This window comes from Lepidochelys kempii, chromosome 10, assembly GCF_965140285.1.
Source record: "Lepidochelys kempii isolate rLepKem1 chromosome 10, rLepKem1.hap1, whole genome shotgun sequence".
NCBI classification, from domain to species: domain Eukaryota; kingdom Metazoa; phylum Chordata; order Testudines; family Cheloniidae; genus Lepidochelys; species Lepidochelys kempii.
This window is the reverse complement of record NC_136389.1, coordinates 3,777,656-3,791,420: the sequence shown is the minus strand read 5'-3', so window position 1 is coordinate 3,791,420 and position 13,765 is coordinate 3,777,656. Positions and strand designations below refer to the sequence as shown.

Here is a 13,765-nt window from a genome sequence, read left to right as displayed (position 1 = left end):
CTCTGGCTGAGTTACTGAAGTCCTCAAATCATCATTTAAAGACTTTGTTACAGAGAATTTGGATTTGGGGCAGCAGAAATTTGGGGGATTTCCACCATTTACACTGGTTCAAACCAGCGAGTGACCCATGCCCCATGCTGCAGAGGAAGGCAAAACCCTCCCAGGTCTCTGCTAATCTGATCTGGGGGGAAATTCCCTCCCAACCTCAAATAGGGCAACCAGTTGCACCCTGAGCATGTGAGTGAGACCCACCAGTCAGACACCTGGGAAAGAATTCTCTGGCGTAACTCAAAGCCCTCCTCATCTAGTGTCCTGTCTCCGGCGCTTGGAGATATTTGCTAATAGCAGTCGCAGATGGCCACATGCCATTGCAGGCAGTCCCATCACACCGTCCCCTCCATAAACTTGTCAAGCTCAGTCTTGAAGCCAGTTAGGATTTTGCCCTCACTATTCCCCTTGGACGGCTGTTCCAGAACTTCACTCCTCTGATGGTCAGAAACCTTCACCTAAGTTCAAGCCTAAACTTGTTGATGGCCAGTTTATAGCCATTTGTGCTTGTGCCAATGCTGGCCCTTAATGTATGTAATTCCACCCCCGCCCTGGCATTTACCCTTCTAATGTATTTATAGAGAGCAATCCTATCTCCCCTCAGCCTTCCTGTTGTTGGGCTAAACAAGCCAGGCTCCTTGGGAGATCCTGACTCCCAAACCTGTGCTCTGCCCACTTCATAGAATCATAGAATATCAGGATTGGAAGGGACCTCAGAAGGTCATCTAGTCCAACCCCCTGCTCAAAGCAGGACCCATCCCCAATTAAATCATCCCAGCCAGGGCTTTGTCAAGCCTGACCTTAAAAACCTCTAAGGAAGGAGATTCTACCACCTCCCTAGGTAACGCATTCCAGTGTTTCACCACCCTCCTAGTGAAAAAGTTTTTCCTAATATCCAACCTAAACCTCCCCCATGTCACAGACCCCCTCTAAGAGAGGGGAGTATTTTAATTCCTGTATTGTGTGCAGAGAAACCAAGATGGAAATGCCAAGTGACTTGCCCAAAGTTGCACAGCGAGTCAGTGTCAGGGTGATCAAAACTGGTAGACTTCAAAATCAGATGGAAGACTTCAAAACCAGAAGGAAGCCACAGAAACTCACCTACTCACTCCTATCCAACCCACCTCCCACATCATCATGCTGTGCTCTTGTGATGCCAGCTTACCTGGGGATTCTGCTGAGGTCTCTGGTTTTTTTGCAGTAAAACCCCCAAGAGTGAATGTTTTATTTGTCAGTTAGCTCAGTGTTGTTGTTTTTATGAAGTCCGTTTATGATGAACTCAGAATGGGGAAGAGAAATGGGCACAGAAAGTTGAGGCTTTCTTCCGGCAGCTCACGGAAGCTACTAGATCGCATGCCCTGATTCTCATGGGTGACTTTAATTTTCCTGATATCTGCTGGGAGAGCAATACAGCGGTGCATAGACAATCCAGGAAGTTTTTGGAAAGCGTAGGGGACAATTTCCTGGCGCAAGTGCTAGAGGAGCCAACTAGGGGGGGCGCTTTTCTTGACCTGCTGCTCACAAACCGGGTAGAATTAGTGGGGGAAGCAAAAGTGGATGGGAATCTGGGAGGCAGTGACCATGAGTTGGTTGAGTTCAGGATCCTGACGCAGGGAAGAAAGGTAAGCAGCAGGATAAGGACCCTGGACTTCAGGAAAGCAGACTTCGACTCCCTCAGGGAACGGATGGCCAGGATCCCCTGGGGGACTAACTTGAAGGGGAAAGGAGTCCAGGAGAGCTGGCTGTATTTCAAGGAATCCCTGTTGAGGTTACAGGGACAAACCATCCCAATGAGTCGAAAGAATAGTAAATATGGCAGGCGACCAGCTTGGCTTAACGGTGAAATCCTAGCGGATCTTAAACATAAAAAAGAAGCTTACAAGAAGTGGAAGGTTGGACATATGACCAGGGAAGAGTATAAAAATATTGCTCGGGCATGTAGGAATGATATCAGGAGGGCCAAATCGCACCTGGAGCTGCAGCTAGCCAGAGATGTCAAGAGTAACAAGAAGGGTTTCTTCAGGTATGTTGGCAACAAGAAGAAAGCTAAGGAAAGTGTGGGCCCCTTACTGAATGAGGGAGGCAACCTAGTGACAGAGGATGTGGAAAAAGCTAATGTGCTCAATGCTTTTTTTGCCTCTGTTTTCACTAACAAGGTCAGCTCCCAGACTGCTGCGCTGGGCATCACAAAATGGGGAAGAGATGGCCAGCCCTCTGTGGAGATAGAGGCGGTTAGGGACTATTTAGAAAAGCTGGACGTGCACAAGTCCATGGGGCCGGACGAGTTGCATCCGAGAGTGCTGAAGGAATTGGCGGCTGTGATTGCAGAGCCATTGGCCATTATCTTTGAAAACTCGTGGCGAACGGGGGAAGTCCCGGATGACTGGAAAAAGGCTAATGTAGTGCCCATCTTTAAAAAAAGGAAGAAGGAAGATCCTGGGAACTACAGGCCAGTCAGCCTCACCTCAGTCCCTGGAAAAATCATGGAGCAGGTCCTCAAAGAATCAATTCTGAAGCACTTGCATGAGAGGAAAGTGATCAGGAACAGCCAGCATGGATTCACCAAGGGAAGGTCATGCCTGACTAATCTAATCGCCTTTTATGATGAGATTACTGGTTCTGTGGATGAAGGGAAAGCAGTGGATGTATTGTTTCTTGACTTTAGCAAAGCTTTTGACACGGTCTCCCACAGTATTCTTGTCAGCAAGTTAAGGAAGTATGGGCTGGATGAATGCACTATAAGGTGGGTAGAAAGCTGGCTAGATTGTCGGGCTCAACGAGTAGTGATCAATGGCTCCATGTCTAGTTGGCAGCCGGTATCAAGTGGAGTGCCCCAAATGTCGGTCCTGGGGCTGGTTTTATTCAATATCTTCATAAATGATCTGGAGGATGGTGTGGATTGCACTCTCAGCAAATTTGCGTATGATACTAAACTGGGAGGAGTGGTAGATACGCTGGAGGGGAGGGATAGGATACAGAAGGACCTAGACAAATTGGAGGATTGGGCCAAAAGAAATCTGATGAGGTTCAATAAGGATAAGTGCAGGGTCCTGCACTTAGGACGGAAGAACCCAATGCACAGCTACAGACTAGGGACCGAATGGCTAGGCAGCAGTTCTGCGGAAAAGGACCTAGGGGTGACAGTGGACGAGAAGCTGGATATGAGTCAGCAGTGTGCCCTTGTTGCCAAGAAGGCCAATGGCATTTTGGGATGTATAAGTAGGGACATAGCGAGCAGATCGAGGGACGTGATCGTTCCCCTCTATTCGACATTGGTGAGGCCTCATCTGGAGTACTGTGTCCAGTTTTGGGCCCCACACTACAAGAAGGATGTGGATAAATTGGAGAGAGTCCAGCGAAGGGCAACAAAAATTATTAGGGGTCTGGAACACATGAGTTATGAGGAGAGGCTGAGGGAGCTGGGATTGTTTAGTCTGCAGAAGAGAAGAATGAGGGGGGATTTGATAGCTGCTTTCAACTACCTGAAAGGGGGTTCCAAAGAGGATGGCTCTAGACTGTTCTCAATGGTAGCAGATGACAGAAAGAGGAGTAATGGTCTCAAGTTGCAGTGGGGGAGGTTTAGATTGGATATTAGGAAAAACTTTTTCACTAAGAGGGTGGTGAAACACTGGAATGCGTTACCTAGGGAGGTGGTAGAATCTCCTTCCTTAGAGGTTTTTAAGGTCAGGCTTGACAAAGCCCTGGCTGGGATGATTTAACTGGGAATTGGTCCTGCTTCGAGCAGGGGGTTGGACTAGATGACCTTCTGGGGTCCCTTCCAACCCTGATATTCTATGATTCTATGATTCTATGAGGAGAGACAACTCCCCCGGAAGAGCTCCTGGTGGGGCATTGGGCTGCATGCAGTAATGTGTCCCCATCTCGAGATCAGCACCTAATATTCTTAATTTAGCTTGTGACAAGCAGCTGAATTTAGACTGTGAGAGGTCACGCTGCAATGTGGGCGTGCAGTGTACCGTTTTCATAGTGGGATGAATCATGGATTTTTACAGAGTGCGTTCAAACCCAGCTATATAACTACTCAATGGCCCTAAGTCCCCAGATTGAGGAAGGCTTGGATGCTGATTTCAAACATCCAAGATTGGGAGTGCTTGGCTCTGGGATTTTGGTTCAGGCTTATCTTTAATAATTACAACCTAAAACCTTTTGAAATACCTTATCATACAGTATTTATAAATGTGCATGAATTAAAATGGAAAGTGTTTGAGAATGCTTAAAATAACTTTTCCTTGTTCCAGGAAGCACTAATGTGTAGATTAAGTAACATGATGTGCTCTCTTCCCCTGAAAAATAGCGAGGTCAAGTGGCTTAAAAAATTTAGCTTTATAGCGTTCGCAGTTGGACCCATCAGAAGTGTTGAGGGATGGTGAAGTGGGAGTTGGAGAGGTGGGGGGGTATAGTTTTCTTCACTGCATCCTGAAGCTTGACCCAGAATTATCAATTCTCTCCTAAAGTACGGTTGCCCCTTTTGGCCCAAACGATTTGCCAATATTCAGAGTCTCGCAGGGGTGTGTCGGCGAAGATGAGAAATCAGAGATACCAGTCTGGTCCGGTCTTTGGTGCGATCTTGTTTGTGTGTGTGTACATGGTCCTGTTTCCCTGAACAGAGTAGAAACAAACAGTAGCAGGCAGTTTCCTTTCTCAGAGATCCCCATGTCTGCTGCTCTGATAAGTCCTGTGCCCAAGAAGCCCTGTCTCGCTCTTTCTCTCAGGGTCATGCTCACAGCTGCTTCTCCTGGCTTTTCTGCCTCTTAACACACCCAGGCAGCAAAACTAGTCACCTAACTCCTGGATTTGCAGTCTGGTAAACCCTTCAGCCCACACAATTTAGTCCTGACCTATCATGTGCCTTGGCCACGCCTTGTGTTGTTTGTAGCGTTCTCTGCTACATAAAGGAACTTACTTGCTTCTGTTTGGAAGAGTGCTCAGTGCAGCTGTTGACTTCAGTTCTGAGGCCGGCGGTTGTCTTTGGGTCAAAGACTCACCTGATGGCAGCCATTCGAACCTTTCAACATAACAGTATGTTACAGGCCACTTATTTTATTGTGTGACCCCTTTATAAAGCCTGCAAGCTTTTCTTCCCAGCGGCCCTGTCAGGGAGGTGATTGTTTGTGGAGAATACCCTCACCCCTGGTAGTAACAACAGCTGAGATGATTAAAAAGAAAAGCAGTTTTAAAGACTTCTTTTTCACCACTCATCCTGCTTTGCTTACCTCTTGTACCTCGCTCTCTGGCACTGACCTGCCTAATTGTATGGCCATTTCACTCTCTGGTGCCCTAGCAACAACGTTGTTTGGTTGGGTTTCTACAAATGCAGGGGAAGATTTAAAATCCAAGACCAGGTCAGATGTATTTTTAAATCTTGAAAATGTCTCCGTTTGTATTGGGGTTTGGAGCCCCTCTCTGCCCCCACCTGTCAAGGAATCTACACTCGGGACCGAAGCTGCTTGACGATGCCCTGCTGCATTTCCCCTTCCAAAAGAAACAATGAAAGGATTTTGTCATTTAATTTCCCCCCAAGGCTTGCCTGCCTCACCTGTTCACCTCTGCTGTCCAGTCGGGCTTGCCTGGCCGGAGAGTTGATGCAACTGACGCAATGGAGCTTCACCTGGCTGCTTGGGAGAATGAACTGTTCGCTTTTATTTAATTGTTATTACACTGTTTCTTTCAAGGACTGTCTCTCACCACCCTATTTATCCTCAAGTGTCAGAGTAGCAGCCGTGTTAGTCTGTATCCGCAAAAAGAAAAGGAGGACTTGTGGCACCTTAGAGACTAACACATTTATTTGAGCATAAGCTTTCGTGCTCAAATAAATTGGTTAGTCTCTAAGGTGCCACAAGTCCTCCTTTTCTTTATCCTCATGTGTGCCATCTGTGGAAGGGAGCTGGCTTTGGTGAATGCAGAAGTGAGGTAATCCGCTGCTCTCCTGGTTTACACACATTTAGAAACCCTGCTCCGCGCTCTCTTCCAACGTCTTCCTCATTTTACTTTGGCAGGTACTGGCTCCAAAAGGGAAACTTTGTGGGGACTTGGAAGAGCTGTTTAAGAACGTGGTAGAGCATCTCCTCGCGAGGGCTGGCAAAGGCTGGCTTAGAGCAGCCCGTAAGAAAAATCACGTGGAGGAACACAGATGTGTTCAGCTTTGGGATGCTACAAGTGGTGTGTGCACCTAGGTGATTGGATCTGATATGAATCAAACCTGTTGCTTAACCTGACTAGTGCAGCTTTTACCTATCTATAGATATATAGAACAGGTCAAAGATGCCAGAGTTTCAGCTCTGGAGACTGAAGTCTTTTAATGTGCACAGAACAGGTGCACAATAGGCAGGAGCAGTATCAGCTCTCTAATGCTAGGGTGGATTGATTTAAATCTAAATGGGAAATTACCAATTTAAATTAACAAGCAGGAAACCTTGATTTAAGTAATTGATTTTAGTCTTGTTTTGCCTTTGTACTTTTTAGCTATTTTCCTAAGGAAAGGTTGATTCTCATTGGTTGGTAACCATTAAAACATGTTGATTTGCAATTAAATATAGTCTTACACTTGATTTGGTGCTTCTTTTTGCTAATGAGAAGGATACACTATATCTATATATGTTTATTTAAACTATTATATTGCTTAACTTACATTATTCCGATTCTTAGTTTTTACATATTTATGTGTTAGAAAATGGAGAAAGGTGCACTTTTTATTTACTAGATAATTTTTCGTTTTTACCAAGCCCTACTTGGATTAAATTAAAGTTCAATTAAAATGCACAAAAGAGCAATTTAATTTTATCAGTTAAATAAAACAACTTTAAATGTGTGGGATACAGAAGAAAAAATTATCAAAGTTTATCAAAACATGATTTGCTTTTAAAACTGGAGATAAATAGTATAGTTAATTGCTTGACCACACTTTGGTTTGTTATGAAATATATTCAAGATGTCAAATAACCAATGTCAGTCAGGTTTATTGTTCGACCCAAAAATAACATAGTACAGGAAAAAGGTTCTGTAGAATACCAGTCTCCAGAAGCTGTCTCATGCAGCAATGTTCTGTTCACCTTACACAGAAGGTGTGTTCCCAAAGTTACACCCCTAAAGTCCACTTTATTCCCCACTTGTTTGCCAGTAAAAGGTACTATACATGTCATCTGAAACTTGAATTAACCAATTAGCTTTTTACCTGTTTTTTTTTCTGGTACCATGGTGTACCCTTATCTTTTTTCTGAACACGTACATTTCACATACTAAGGGGCATGCAGGCACCTCCTAGATCTGTACCAGGGTAGATTGGCTTGTGAGGGTAACTCCCTTTCTGTTGCTATGATAAAATAATCATATGTCCTGATACTGACAGTCCTATGTACTTAAGCCAAAACTTACATCAGCTAATTCAAGGTGTTATGGGATATGTAGCATAAGTGAACAGGATTATAATAAAGACATAGGCCAATCTGGGCTATATAACAGCCATATTTATGCTTAAATATTTGTGCTTATGTGTAATACATATGGCGCAGATAATGCATATTATCTGTATAACATATACGTGTGCTAGCCAGCGTATATTGGTCAACATAACCGATTTATGAAACAAAGGAAGCGTTAACTATAGTTAGTGAATTGAACTCCTTGTGATTTGAAACAATGTCCTTCAAGATTTTAGAATCAGTAGAGCTCAACCTCTCCCATCTAGTTTTCATTCATGGATTAGAAGAGGAAAACAAGCTTTCCTGCTTTTTCAACTCCCAATCGATTTCTTAACTTTGAATGAACTAGTCCTTGAACTGAATGAGTTGAATAAACTGAAAAGAAGAAAACAATCTCTCTGTAGCAGGGAAAGAGGCTATTGCTGTCAAAAGCTGCTTTAGCACTTCAACAGGCTCTGGTTCCCAGTGCTCAGCCAATGACTTCCACCAGCTCAGTGGTTTGTTTCTTTAAAACTCGGCTGTGAACATCTATTGCTTAATATAATTTTAAAAATTAATTTATATTATTTTAATAGATATAGAAAGTTCAGGTCTTAACAGAAGTTGTCATAATTTCAAATAGGATCATTCTTAAAAAAACAAAACCAAGTACAGTAAAAGCGGTTTTATCCGGCATGTTGGGGGAATGGGGAGTGCCGGTAAGTGAAAAATGCTGGTTAACTCAGAGGGAGGGAGTTTGGGTGCGGGGCTGGGGGTTGGGGTGCAGGAGGGGACTTGGGGTGCCGCAGCTCCCATTGGCTGGGAACCTCTGCCCCGAGCCCCCTCCCAGAGCCTGCACTCCACACACCCCCCGTGCCTCAGTCCCCTGCCGGCCCCGCGCCAACTGGACTATAAACCGGAATTTCAATGAAGATCAGAAATGCCGGTTTAGGGAGTTTTCCGGTTGGTGAAGTGCTGGATAAAACAGCGTTTACTGTACTTACTTTAATTTTTTTTAATCCGATCTTTATTCATTTATTTTATTTTGAAAAAAATCATTGATTTCTTTTTTTTTTAATCCACCCTGCCTAATGCTGACCAGGGAGAACCACCTCAACCAGTGAGTTCAGTCTCATGGCTGAAGTTCATGGCTTCTCAGTCCTCGGCTACCTCCAATGCTCCATTGGGATGGTGGCTTGTGTAGTGTCTGCTGGGGACCAGACACACACCGCTCAACTCACTTTGTGCTGGCCACTGAACAGGCATGAAAAAGTAATGACTTTCAGTCACTACCGACTTCGACAAGACTCAGACTGGTGGCCTGGGGTGACAGGCTGTGTGTCATTGCCAAGCCGTTACAGGTATGTCTACGCTGCAATAAAACAACCGCAACTGGCCCACGTCAGCTGACTCAGGCTCTCGGGGGGTCAGACTATGGAGCTATAAAATTGCTGTGTAGATGTTTGGGCTCGGGCTGGCACCTAGGCTCTGGGACTCTTGTCCCTACATGGCAATTTTAGAGCCCCATAGCCAGAGTCAGCTGACACAGGCGAGCCATTGGTGTTTCGTCACAGTGTAGACGTACCCTTCGAGATCTCCTGGCTGCAGATCTTACCTTTAGTAATCCCTTTTCAGGAACATTAACAACGCAGGCATTGCTACGGGAACCTCACCGATCTTCACTGGCCATTAGTAAGCCTTTAGCCAGCGTAAAGCCGAGATACTTGAGCTGTTAACTCGTTTATTAATCAGTTGTAGTTATTTGTAAATGCGAGGTGGGCGCTTCCCTAGACAGCGGTGGGTGTTTGTTAGTGTAGGGGCAGGAACTCGTGTCCAGGGCTGCCAGTCTAGATGTTGCACCTCCTGTACGGTAGTAATGAACCCTTTCAGCAGTGCTGTAGTTGGTAAGCGTGCACTGCAGCTCCCCACGCTGTTCCTGTTGCCTTGTGTGTACCAGTGGCCCAGGGCTTAGGGAAGTAGCCTGGGAGTTGGGAGGCTTGGGTTCAGATCCCTACTCTGCTGCAGATTCCCTGTCTGACCTGGAGCAGTTCATTTAGTCTCTGTGTGCATTTGATTCCCCATGCGTAAAGTAGGGATAATGGTGATGCCCTGCCTCACAGGGTGTTGGGAGGGGAAGGGGTTAGGTGCTCAGCTCCCATGGGAATCAACACTAGGATTAGGCTCGCTTACAGAAAGGACCCCCACAAGTTAAAGCTGTTCCTGTAATCCGATTCATTCGTGTGGAACCCCATCGCAGTCACTGGGGCGCTGCACACACACATGAGGCTCAGGGCCTAAAACCCATCATCGTTTATTTTAAAGAATAACTTTTAACACGGTCTTGACATCAAAGTCTCTCATGATTCATAGCTGAAGTTGACTCAGTATCTGCCACGTTCCTTTCAAAATGATTGACTAGTTTGGGATTGTTCAGGCAACATCTCTTGAAAGTCAAAAGCGAGTACAGGGTGTTTTTAGCATTGTACATTTTGGAGGGTACGTTGAGGTGCTGGATTGGCAGCTTGGGCACAAACTGCAGTGACTGACAAGATCAAAACAAACCCTGCAATTAGAACTTTATTATGATAAATAACAATATCTAGCTCTTGCGTGATGCTTTTCATCAGTCAATCTCAAAGTGCCTTACAAAGGAGGTCAGTCTCATTTATCTCTATTTTACAAATGGAGAAACTGAGGCAGTGAGATGAAGACACTCGGCCAAGGTCACCCAGAAGACCAGTGGCAGAGCTGGGAATGGAATCCAGGTCTCCTGAGTCAGTCTAATGGTCTACCCACTAGACCACACTGCCACCCTTATTTATAAATAAACATCATTTATTTATTTATTTTTAAAAGAAAAGCTTTACCAGGTCCTGAACCAGCCTGGGCTTTGTGCAGCTTGAGGACACCCCAGCTCTCCAGGCAAACAAAAGTTTGTAGATACGGCTGAAAATTGGATAATTAAAGATAAGGGGGATAATTAAAGGAACATAAGAACAGCCAAACTGGGTCAGACCAAAGGTCCATCTAGCCCAGTATCCTGTCTTCCGACAGTGGCCAATGCCAGGTGCCCCAGAGGGAATGAACAGAAGAGGGAATCATCAAGTGATCCGTTCCCTGTCGCCCATTCCCAGCTTCTGGCAAACAGAAGTTAGGGACACCATCCTTGCTAATAGCCACTGATGGACGTATCCTCCATGAACTTATCTAGCTCTTTTTTGAACCCTGTTATAGTCTTGGCCTTCACAGCATCCTCTGGCAAGGAGTTCCACAGGTTGACTCTGCATTGTGTGAAGAAATACTTCCTTCTGTTTGTTTTAAATGTGCTGCCTATTAATTTCATTTGGTGACGCCTAGTTCTTGTGTTCTGAGAAGGAGTAAATACACTTCCTTCTTTACTTTCTCCACACCCGTCATGATTTTATAGACGTCTATAATATCCCCCCTTGGTTGTCTCTTTGCCAAGCTGAAAAGTCCCAGTCTTATTCATCTCTCCCCCCAGTCAAGAGGGGGTTAAAGAGTTGCTGTGCTCACAACCTGCTGCACCTGTGGGGCTTGGCGGGCCCCTCAAAAAGAGGAGCCCAGCCCAGTTAATGTGCTGCTGTGAACACAGCAGACCTGGAGCACGGGACACTGTGTGCTAGGCTGCTCGCTGAGGAATGGCTTGAGAGTGCCTGAGCCCTCTGAGGAAGCAGAGGAGCTGGGTTTTGTTCCTTTGTTCGACTACGCCACAGCATTGGCTGTGTGAGTGCATAGGAGCCGAGGCTTCCTTTGTTCAGGGGTCTAAAGACTGCTTCCCCTCCCAGGAGTGTGGCTGCGGGGAGCTCAGTCTCCTGCAGGCGGTGGACGTTGGACTCCCTTGTCCCCTGTCCGTGATGCAGCCCGAGTGCCACACCTCAGACCCCGGCACCAGTCCGCAGGACAGCCGCCCATCAGGGATGGATGTACGAGATGAATGAGGTGCCCATCCTCTCCCCAAGGGGGAGCCCAGGAGACCTCACTTTTGACCCTCCCTCGAGCCTGCAGTGAGGCAGGGAGGGGTTAAAAAAAAGTCTTGTGAATGAAAACTCTGGTTCATTAAATATTGTGAGGGGAGGAGATGAGCCTGCCAAAGGAGGACTGATCCCCTGTGGCGCTCAGGTGCTCTGAGCCCCTGCCACTGCCTCCTACAGAACAGCAGGGTCTGCTGGGCCTCTGCCCTACCTCACGAAGTCGGAAAAAACTCCTCCCCCCTTTTATTTATGAGCAGCTGGAGCTTTTCTATCCGACTGTCAGTGCTCAGATGCCTGATAGACAGGATTATAGCTGTTAATTGCCTCTGAGGTTTTCAGAGGTGCCAAAAATAAGCACACAAGAATAGGTTGTGAGCTCCCGCTGTGCTGGGTGTCAGGAGCGAGCCCAGCAGGGACAGGACACTCTGGTTTTAAGAACACTCCTTCTTGTCCCTCCTGGCTCTGGAGCGGTCTCTCGTCCGGCCACCCGTCGGGTCGTGACACAGCCTGGTTCTGCAGCAGCTCGTAGATACGTGGTTTGGTTTTCAATTTGGTTGGTGGGGGTACATAATAACGAACTTTCCCAAAGGCGAGGAAATCCAGCCGGCAGCACCTTTGTGAGAGAGCCTGTTGTGATGAAATATGGAGGGGCAGGCATTGTCTCATTTGGCATGTACCGTGTCCGGGGAGATGTAAGGACCTTTGACTATTTGGAGCCATTGAAGAATCCATGGATGGGATGTTGACTCCTGTGCGCTGCTAATTCTATGTATCTAACCCCCCTCAGTGTCCATGGCTTAGGGGTGGCTCTTTATTTTCTGTCCTGTTGTATTCAACAGCTGCCATGCTCTTCCACAAAGGTGGTCCAACTCCACCCTTGGCTCGTTGCACTCTGTCAGCTCTGGCCAGTGATGTCCTGTAAAATGTTCTCTTGCTCCCATTTGACGTGGTCCTCTTCTGAGCAGAGTCTTCTGCTGAGTTGCATTGGGTTGCCTCTGGTTGCTGCTGACAGAACAGGGTGGTTGTAGATTCTGGATTTAGATCTTAGAGCAAGTGAATAAGGAAACTTGGGTATCTGTTTTGGGGTTTTTATATCTCAGTTAAGCAGAGGGTAGGGCTGCTTCTCCTTTACATGATGGCATGGGTGTGCGATGCATTGCTCCTCTTGGCTCACTCAGATCCTAGCAGCTAGAGCAGGACTGTTACAGCTCTCGCTAAGCAGTAGAAAGGCAAGTCCCATCAGTACCCTGGACATCCCGCAGGCCTCTTTTTAAAATTATCTCCATCACTTGGTTTCTCTCTCCTTGTTTTTCCTTCAGCCTCATGCTGCACAACTGAATGCGGTCACATGCCAACTTGTGTCTTCAGACTCAGTTGTGCTCACTCAGTCCTGCTTGGAGGCATAGAACTGGTGTCTTTTATGGGATAAGTATCCTGTGGTGTCAGCTGGTCATTGTCTTGAGCTCACTTCATGCATGAGAGGGTCTAAAACTTCTTTAATCAGCGCTAGTAATCACTGAATTATTTGGAATGCAATTATCATTCCTCGCAAGTCTGCTCATTCCCGTGGCGCCGCATGTTGTCAGCTACGGCTACGTGTCACGATTTGGGGTGCAAGCTGTCCTCGGCCATGTGCAAAGGGGCCACATTTTAATTTTGTTTCCAACAGGGCCGGCTCCCAGAAATAGACAGTCAGCACAATATCCACATAATGGCCAAACCACTGTGAAGTCGCAGTTGCAAGTCTGTTAGAATTTGCAAAGCTCATTTCACGAAGAGGAACGGATTTGCAGACATGTGTTCCATGCCTGAAAACTAGTTAGGCAAGAGAACAAGACTGTGCATAGCACCAGGTCTTTTACATATGCCAGGCTGTCCTCTAGCAGATTTCCCCTGTTTCCAAAAACCCGTGTGGGGCCTGGACTATGCTATTTGGTAGCCCGGTATCACCGGCTAGCTCTTCAGTGTGTGGCAGAGACACGTTTTTTTCTCTATTACATATTTTTTCTTTTTCAGTTGCTATTTCAGAAGCGGGGGGGAAGAGGGAGCTAGTTTTAGGGAGCTTTTCAGTAATTCTGTAACCTAATAAAGAATTTGCTCCTATTGTGCTATAAACACATGGGAGACGCAGTTTACCGGGAAGGGGGGGAAGTTCTAAAAGATCAAAGGCAGCACCTTAATTAAAATATATCTTGACATTTGATAGTGCACTGTGCTCAGCATTAGCATTCATGAGAATTCATATTTTCAGGCCTTTTATTTTCTGTATAATCAGGCGCTGGTATTGAATTTCAGCCTCCGTGGCTT

General features: G+C 46.2%; 1 protein-coding gene across 5 annotated transcripts in view; it reads left to right on the top strand.

Annotated features, from left to right (window-relative positions):
* Positions 1 to 13,765, top strand: part of RAB26 (RAB26, member RAS oncogene family) — a 219,494-nt gene that overhangs the window by 65,720 nt on the left and 140,009 nt on the right. The window lies entirely within an intron of this gene.